The following is a 10137-nucleotide window of genomic DNA, read 5'->3' as shown; positions in this document are numbered from 1 at the left end:
ACCCTGTAGCCTGGGAACCTAACTGAGGATTGATTCTGGAATTCTGTGGCCTGGGAACATGACATCGGTGGATTCTGGAAACCTGTGGTAACATGACTGAGGCTTGATTCTGGAACCCTGTGGCCTGGCAACATGACTGAGGCTTGATTCTGGAACCGTGTGGCCTGGGAACTTGACTGGGGTTTGATCGCAGAAACCTGTGGACTGTCCACATGACTGAGGTTTCATGGTTGAACCCTGTGGCATGGCAACATGATTGAGGTTTGATTGTGGAACCCTCAGGCTTGGGAACATGACTGAGGCTTAATGGTGGAACACTGTGGCCTGGAAACAGGAATGAGGTTTGATTCTGGATCCCTGTGGCCTGGGAACATGACTGAGGCGTGATTCGGGAAAACTGTGGCCTGGGAAAATGACATCTGTTTAGATTGTGGAATAGTGTGCCCTGGGAACCTGACTGAGCCTTGGTTCTGGAACTCTGTGGACTGGGAACATGACTGAGGTTTATTCTAGAACCCTGTAGCCTGGGAACATAACTGAGGATTGATTCTGGAACCCTGTGGCCTGGGAACATGACATCGGTGGATTCTGGAACCCTTTGGCCTGGGAACATGAGAACGGTTTGATTCTGGAACCCTGTGGCCTGGCAACATGACTGAGGCTTGATTCTGGAACCCTGTGGCCTGGCAACATGACTGAGGCTTGATTCTGGAACCGTGTGGCCTGGGAACTTGACTGGGGTTTGATCGCAGAAACCTGTGGACTGTCCACATGACTGAGGTTTGATGGTGGAACCCTGTGCACTGGGAACATGACTGAGGCCTGATACTGGAACCCCGTGGCGTGGGAACATGCCATTGGTTTGATTCTGGAACCCTGTTTCCTGAGAACATGACTGAGGTTTGATGGTTGAACCCTGTGGCATGGCAACATGATTGAGGTTTGATTGTGGAACCCTCAGGCTTGGGAACATGACTGAGGCTTGATGGTGGAACGATGTGGCCTGGAAACAGGAATGACGTTTGATGGTGGAACCCTGCGGCCTGGCAACATGACTGAGGCTTGATTCTGGAACCCTGTGGCCTGGCAACATGACTGAGGTTTGATTCTGGATCCCTGTGGCCTGGGAACATGACTGAGGCGTGATTCTGGAAAACTGTGGCCTGGAAACATGACATCTGTTTAGATTGTGGAATAGTGTGCCCTGGGAACCTGACTGAGCCTTGGTTCTGGAACTCTGTGGACTGGGAACATGACTGAGATTTATTCTAGAACCCTGTAGCCTGGGAACATAACTGAGGATTGATTCAGGAACCCTGTGGCCTGGGAACATGACATCGGTGGATTCTGGAACCCTGTGGCCTGGGAACATGAGAACGGTTTGATTCTGGAACCCTGTGGCCTGGCAACATGACTGAGGCTTGATTCTGGAACCCTGTGGCCTGGCAACATGACTGAGGCTTGATTCTGGAACCGTGTGGCCTGGGAAGTTGACTGGGGTTTGATCGCAGAAACCTGTGGACTGTCCACATGACTGAGGTTTCATGGTTGAACCCTGTGGCATGGCAACATGATTGAGGTTTGATTGTGGAACCCTCAGGCTTGGGAACATGACTGAGGCTTGATGGTGGAAACCTCTGGCCTGGAAACAGGAATGAGGTTTGATGGTGGAACCCTGTTGCCTGGCAACATGACTGAGGTTTGATTCTGGAAAACTGTGGCCTGGGAACATGACATCTGTTTAGATTGTGGAATAGTGTGCCCTGGGAACCTGACTGAGCCTTGGTTCTGGAACTCTGTGGACTGGGAACATGACTGAGGTTTATTCTAGAACCCTGTAGCCTGGGAACCTAACTGAGGATTGATTCTGGAATTCTGTGGCCTGGGAACATGACATCGGTGGATTCTGGAAACCTGTGGTAACATGACTGAGGCTTGATTCTGGAACCCTGTGGCCTGGCAACATGACTGAGGCTTGATTCTGGAACCGTGTGGCCTGGGAACTTGACTGGGGTTTGATCGCAGAAACCTGTGGACTGTCCACATGACTGAGGTTTCATGGTTGAACCCTGTGGCATGGCAACATGATTGAGGTTTGATTGTGGAACCCTCAGGCTTGGGAACATGACTGAGGCTTAATGGTGGAACACTGTGGCCTGGAAACAGGAATGAGGTTTGATTCTGGATCCCTGTGGCCTGGGAACATGACTGAGGCGTGATTCGGGAAAACTGTGGCCTGGGAAAATGACATCTGTTTAGATTGTGGAATAGTGTGCCCTGGGAACCTGACTGAGCCTTGGTTCTGGAACTCTGTGGACTGGGAACATGACTGAGGTTTATTCTAGAACCCTGTAGCCTGGGAACATAACTGAGGATTGATTCTGGAACCCTGTGGCCTGGGAACATGACATCGGTGGATTCTGGAACCCTTTGGCCTGGGAACATGAGAACGGTTTGATTCTGGAACCCTGTGGCCTGGCAACATGACTGAGGCTTGATTCTGGAACCCTGTGGCCTGGCAACATGACTGAGGCTTGATTCTGGAACCGTGTGGCCTGGGAACTTGACTGGGGTTTGATCGCAGAAACCTGTGGACTGTCCACATGACTGAGGTTTGATGGTGGAACCCTGTGCACTGGGAACATGACTGAGGCCTGATACTGGAACCCCGTGGCGTGGGAACATGCCATTGGTTTGATTCTGGAACCCTGTTTCCTGAGAACATGACTGAGGTTTGATGGTTGAACCCTGTGGCATGGCAACATGATTGAGGTTTGATTGTGGAACCCTCAGGCTTGGGAACATGACCTAGGCTTGATGGTGGAACCCTCTGGCCTGGAAACAGGAATGACGTTTGATGGTGGAACCCTGCGGCCTGGCAACATGACTGAGGTTTGATTCTGGAAAACTGTGGCCTGGGAACATGACATCTGTTTAGATTGTGGAATAGTGTGCCCTGGGAACCTGACTGAGCCTTGGTTCTGGAACCCTGTGGCCTGGGAACATGACATCGGTGGATTCTGGAAACCTGTGGCCTGGGAACATGAGAACGGTTTGATTCTGGCACCCTGTGGCCTGGCAACATGACTGAGGCTTGATTCTGGAACCCTGTGGCCTGGCAACATGACTGAGGTTTGATTCTGGATCCCTGTGGCCTGGGAACATGACTGAGGCGTGATTCTGGAAAACTGTGGCCTGGGAAAATGACATCTGTTTAGATTGTGGAATAGTGTGCCCTGGGAACCTGACTGAGCCTTGGTTCTGGAACTCTGTGGACTGGGAACATGACTGAGGTTTATTCTAGAACCCTGTAGCCTGGGAACATAACTGAGGATTGATTCTGGAACCCTGTGGCCTGGGAACATGACATCGGTGGATTCTGGAAACCTGTGGCCTGGGAACATGAGAACGGTTTGATTCTGGAACCCTGTGGCCTGGGCACATGACTGAGGCTTGATTCTGGAACCCTGTGGCCTGGCAACATGACTGAGGCTTGATTCTGGAACCGTGTGGCCTGGGAACTTGACTGGGGTTTGATCGCAGAAACCTGTGGACTGGCCACATGACTGAGGTTTGATGGTGGAACCCTGTGCACTGGGAACATAACTGAGGTTTGATGGTTGAACCCTGTGGCATGGAAACATGATTGAGGTTTGATTGTGGAACCCTTAGGCTTGGGAACATGACTGAGGCTTGATGGTGGTACACTGTGGCCTGGAAACAGGAATGAGGTTTGATGGTGGAACCCTGTGGCCTGGCAACATGACTGAGGTTTGATTCTGGAAACCTTTGGCCTGGGAACATGACATCTGTTTAGATTGTGGAATAGTGTGCCCTGGGAACCTGACTGAGCCTTGGTTCTGGAACTCTGTGGACTGGGAACATGACTGAGGTTTATTCTAGAACCCTGTAGCCTGGGAACATAACTGAGGATTGATTCTGGAACCCTGTGGCCTGGGAACATGACTGAGGCTTGATTCTGGAACCCTGTGGCCTGGCAACATGACTGAGGCTTGATTCTGGAACCCTGTGGCCTGGCAACATGACTGAGGTTTGATTCTGGATCCCTGTGGCCTGGGAACATGACTGAGGCGTGATTCTGGAAAACTGTGGCCTGGGAAAATGACATCTGTTTAGATTGTGGAATAGTGTGCCCTGGGAACCTGACTGAGCTTTGGTTCTGGAACTCTGTGGACTGGGAACATGACTGAGGTTTATTCTAGAACCCTGTAGCCTGGGAACATAAGTGAGGATTGATTCTGGAACCCTGTGGCCTGCGAACATGACATCGGTGGATTCTGGAACTCTGTGGCCTGGGAACATGAGAACGGTTTGATTCTGGAACCCTGTGGCCTTGCAACATGATTGAGGCTTGATTCTGGAACCCTGTGGCCGGGCAACATGACTGAGGTTTGATTCTGGATCCCTGTGGCCTGGGAACATGACTGAGGCGTGATTCTGGAAAACTGTGTCTTGGGAACATGACATCTGTTTAGATTGTGGAATAGTGTGCCCTGGGAACCTGACTGAGCCTTCTTCTGGAACTCTGTGGACTGGGAACATGACTGAGGTTTATTCAAGAACCCTGTAGCCTGGGAACATAACTGAGGATTGATTCTGGAACCCTGTGGCCTGGGAACATGACATCGGTGGAATCTGGAACCCTGTGGCCTGGCAACATGACTGAGGCTTGATTCTGGAAACCTGTGGCCTGGCAACATGAATGAGGCTTGATTCTGGAACCCTGTGGCCTGGCAACATGACTGAGGCTTGATTCTGGAACCCTGTGGCCTGGCAACATGACTGAGGCTTGATTCTGGAACCGTGTGGCCTGGGAATTTGACTGGGGTTTGATCGCAGAAACCTGTGGACTGTCCACATGACTGAGGTTTCATGGTTGAACCCTGTGGCATGGCAACATGATTGAGGCTTGATTGTGGAACCCTCAGGCTTGGGAACATGACCTAGGCTTGATGGTGGAACCCTCCGGCCTGGAAACAGGAATGAGGTTTGATGGTGGAACCCTGCGGCCTGGCAACATGACTGAGGTTTGATTCTGGAAAACTGTGGCCTGGGAACATGACATCTGTTTAGATTGTGGAATAGTGTGCCCTGGGAACCTGACTGAGCCTTGGTTCTGGAACCCTGTGGCCTGGGAACATGACATCGGTGGATTCTGGTACCCTGTGGCCTGGGAACATGAGAACGGTTTGATTCTGGAACCCTGTGGCCTGGCAACATGACTGAGGCTTGATTCTGGAACCCTGTGGCCTGGCAACATGACTGAGGTTTGATTCTGGATCCCTGTGGCCTGGGAACATGACTGAGGCGTGATTCTGGAAAACTGTGGCCTGGAAAAATGACATCTGTTTAGATCGTGGAATAGTGTGCCCTGGGAACCTGACTGAGCCTTGGTTCTGGAACTCTGTGGACTGGGAACATGACTGAGGTTTATTCTAGAACCCTGTAGCCTGGGAAGATAACTGAGGATTGATTCTGGAACCCTGTGGCCTGGGAACATGACATCGGTGGATTCTGGAACCCTGTGGCCTGGGAACATGAGAACGGTTTGATTCTGGAACCCTGTGGCCTGGCAACATGACTGAGGCGTGATTCTGGAAAACTGTAGCCTGGGAAAATGACTTCTGTTTACATTGTGGAATAGTGTGCCCTGGGAACTTGACTGAGCCTTGGTTCTGGAACTCTGTGGACTGGGAACATGACTGAAGTTTATTCTAGAACCCTGTAGCCTGGGAACATAACTGAGGATTGATTCTGGAACCCTGTGGCCTGGGAACATGACATCGGTGGAATCTGGAACCCTGTGGCCTGGCAACATGACTGAGGCTTGATTCTGGAACCCTGTGGCCTGGCAACATGACTGAGGCTTGATTCTGGAACCGTGTGGCCTGGGAACTTGACTGGCGTTTGATCGCAGAAACCTGTGGACTGTCCACATGACTGAGGTTTCATGGTTGAACCCTGTGGCATGGCAACATGATTGAGGTTTGATTGTGGAACCCTCAGGCTTGGGAACATGACCTAGGCTTGATGGTGGAACCCTCTGGCCTGGAAACAGGAATGAGGTTTGATGGTGGAACCCTGCGGCCTGGCAACATGACTGAGGTTTGATTCTGGAAAACTGTGGCCTGGGAACATGACATCTGTTTAGATTGTGGAATAGTGTGCCCTGGGAACCTGACTGAGCCTTGGTTCTGGAACCCTGTGGCCTGGGAACATGACATCGGTGGATTCTGGAAACCTGTGGCCTGGGAACATGAGAACGGTTTGATTCTGGCACCCTGTGGCCTGGCAACATGACTGAGGCTTGATTCTGGAACCCTGTGGCCTGGCAACATGACTGAGGTTTGATTCTGGATCCCTGTGGCCTGGGAACATGACTGAGGCGTGATTCTGGAAAACTGTGGCCTGGGAAAATGACATCTGTTTAGATTGTGGAATAGTGTGCCCTGGGAACCTGACTGAGCCTTGGTTCTGGAACTCTGTGGACTGGGAACATGACTGAGGTTTATTCTAGAACCCTGTAGCCTGGGAACATAACTGAGGATTGATTCTGGAACCCTGTGGCCTGGGAACATGACATCGGTGGATTCTGGAAACCTGTGGCCTGGGAACATGAGAACGGTTTGATTCTGGAACCCTGTGGCCTGGGCACATGACTGAGGCTTGATTCTGGAACCCTGTGGCCTGGCAACATGACTGAGGCTTGATTCTGGAACCGTGTGGCCTGGGAACTTGACTGGGGTTTGATCGCAGAAACCTGTGGACTGGCCACATGACTGAGGTTTGATGGTGGAACCCTGTGCACTGGGAACATAACTGAGGTTTGATGGTTGAACCCTGTGGCATGGCAACATGATTGAGGTTTGATTGTGGAACCCTTAGGCTTGGGAACATGACTGAGGCTTGATGGTGGTACACTGTGGCCTGGAAACAGGAATGAGGTTTGATGGTGGAACCCTGTGGCCTGGCAACATGACTGAGGTTTGATTCTGGAAACCTTTGGCCTGGGAACATGACATCTGTTTAGATTGTGGAATAGTGTGCCCTGGGAACCTGACTGAGCCTTGGTTCTGGAACTCTGTGGACTGGTAACATGACTGAGGTTTATTCTAGAACCCTGTAGCCTGGGAACATAACTGAGGATTGATTCTGGAACCCTGTGGCCTGGGAACATGACATCGGTGGATTCTGGAACCCTGTGGCCTGGGAACATGAGAACGGTTTGATTCTGGAACCCTGTGGCCTGGCAACATGACTGAGGCGTGATTCTGGAAAACTGTAGCCTGGGAAAATGACTTCTGTTTACATTGTGGAATAGTGTGCCCTGGGAACTTGACTGAGCCTTGGTTCTGGAACTCTGTGGACTGGGAACATGACTGAGGTTTATTCTAGAACCCTGTAGCCTGGGAACATAACTGAGGATTGATTCTGGAACCCTGTGGCCTGGGAACATGACATCGGTGGAATCTGGAACCCTGTGGCCTGGCAACATGACTGAGGCTTGATTCTGGAACCCTGTGGCCTGGCAACATGAATGAGGCTTGATTCTGGAACCCTGTGGCCTGGCAACATGACTGAGGCTTGATTCTGGAACCCTGTGGCCTGGCAACATGACTGAGGCTTGATTCTGGAACCGTGTGGCCTGGGAACTTGACTGGCGTTTGATCGCAGAAACCTGTGGACTGTCCACATGACTGAGGTTTCATGGTTGAAACCTGTGGCATGGCAACATGATTGAGGTTTGATTGTGGAACCCTCAGGCTTGGGAACATGACCTAGGCTTGATGGTGGAACCCTCTGGCCTGGAAACAGGAATGAGGTTTGATGGTGGAACCCTGCGGCCTGGCAACATGACTGAGGTTTGATTCTGGAAAACTGTGGCCTGGGAACATGACATCTGTTTAGATTGTGGAATAGTGTGCCCTGGGAACCTGACTGAGCCTTGGTTCTGGAACCCTGTGGCCTGGGAACATGACATCGGTGGATTCTGGAAACCTGTGGCCTGGGAACATGAGAACGGTTTGATTCTGGCACCCTGTGGCCTGGCAACATGACTGAGGCTTGATTCTGGAACCCTGTGGCCTGGCAACATGACTGAGGTTTGATTCTGGATCCCTGTGGCCTGGGAACATGACGGAGGCGTGATTCTGGAAAACTGTGGCCTGGGAAAATGACATCTGTTTAGATTGTGGAATAGTGTGCCCTGGGAACCTGACTGAGCCTTGGTTCTGGAACTCTGTGGACTGGGAACATGACTGAGGTTTATTCTAGAACCCTGTAGCCTGGGAACATAACTGAGGATTGATTCTGGAACCCTGTGGCCTGGGAACATGACATCGGTGGATTCTGGAACCCTGTGGCCTGGGAACATGAGAACGGTTTGATTCTGGAACCCTGTGGCCTGGGCACATGACTGAGGCTTGATTCTGGAACCCTGTGGCCTGGCAACATTACTGAGGCTTGATTCTGGAACCCTGTGGCCTGGCAACATGACTGAGGTTTGATTCTGGATCCCTGTGGCCTGGGAACATGACTGAGGCGTGATTCTGGAAAACTGTGGCCTGGGAAAATGACATCTGTTTAGATTGTGGAATAGTGTGCCCTGGGAACCTGACTGAGCTTTGGTTCTGGAACTCTGTGGACTGGGAACATGACTGAGGTTTATTCTAGAACCCTGTAGCCTGGGAACATAAGTGAGGATTGATTCTGGAACCCTGTGGCCTGCGAACATGACATCGGTGTATTCTGGAACTCTGTGGCCTGGGAACATGAGAACGGTTTGATTCTGGAACCCTGTGGCCTTGCAACATGATTGAGGCTTGATTCTGGAACCCTGTGGCCGGGCAACATGACTGAGGTTTGATTCTGGATCCCTGTGCCCTGGGAACATGACTGAGGCGTGATTCTGGAAAACTGTGTCTTGGGAACATGACATCTGTTTAGATTGTGGAATAGTGTGCCCTGGGAACCTGACTGAGCCTTCTTCTGGAACTCTGTGGACTGGGAACATGACTGAGGTTTATTCAAGAACCCTGTAGCCTGGGAACATAACTGAGGATTGATTCTGGAACCCTGTGGCCTGGCAACATGACTGAGGCTTGATTCTGGAACCCTGTGGCCTGGCAACATGACTGAGGCTTGATTCTGGAACCGTGTGGCCTGGCAACATGACTGAGGCTTGATTCTGGAACCGTGTGGCCTGGGAATTTGACTGGGGTTTGATCGCAGAAACCTGTGGACTGTCCACATGACTGAGGTTTCATGGTTGAACCCTGTGGCATGGCAACATGATTGAGGCTTGATTGTGGAACCCTCAGGCTTGGGAACATGACCTAGGCTTGATGGTGGAACCCTCCGGCCTGGAAACAGGAATGAGGTTTGATGGTGGAACCCTGCGGCCTGGCAACATGACTGAGGTTTGATTCTGGAAAACTGTGGCCTGGGAACATGACATCTGTTTAGATTGTGGAATAGTGTGCCCTGGGAACCTGACTGAGCCTTGGTTCTGGAACCCTGTGGCCTGGGAACATGACATCGGTGGATTCTGGAACCCTGTGGCCTGGGAACATGAGAACGGTTTGATTCTGGAACCCTGTGGCCTGGCAACATGACTGAGGCTTGATTCTGGAACCCTGTGGCCTGGCAACATGACTGAGGTTTGATTCTGGATCCCTGTGGCCTGGGAACATGACTGAGGCGTGATTCTGGAAAACTGTGGCCTGGGAAAATGACATCTGTTTAGATTGTGGAATAGTGTGCCCTGGGAACCTGACTGAGCCTTGGTTCTGGAACTCTGTGGACTGGGAACATGACTGAGGTTTATTCTAGAACCCTGTAGCCTGGGAAGATAACTGAGGATTGATTCTGGAACCCTGTGGCCTGGGAACATGACATCGGTGGATTCTGGAACCCTGTGGCCTGGGAACATGAGAACGGTTTGATTCTGGAACCCTGTGGCCTGGGCACATGACTGAGGCTTGATTCTGGAACCCTGTGGCCTGGCAACATGACTGAGGCTTGATTCTGGAACCGTGTGGCCTGGGAACTTGACTGGGGTTTGATCGCAGAAACCTGTGGACTGGCCACATGACTGAGGTTTGATGGTGGAACCCT

This window comes from Balaenoptera acutorostrata, chromosome 19 (assembly GCF_949987535.1).
Source record: "Balaenoptera acutorostrata chromosome 19, mBalAcu1.1, whole genome shotgun sequence".
NCBI lineage: Eukaryota > Metazoa > Chordata > Mammalia > Artiodactyla > Balaenopteridae > Balaenoptera > Balaenoptera acutorostrata.
Note: the sequence above shows the minus strand (reverse complement) of the source record.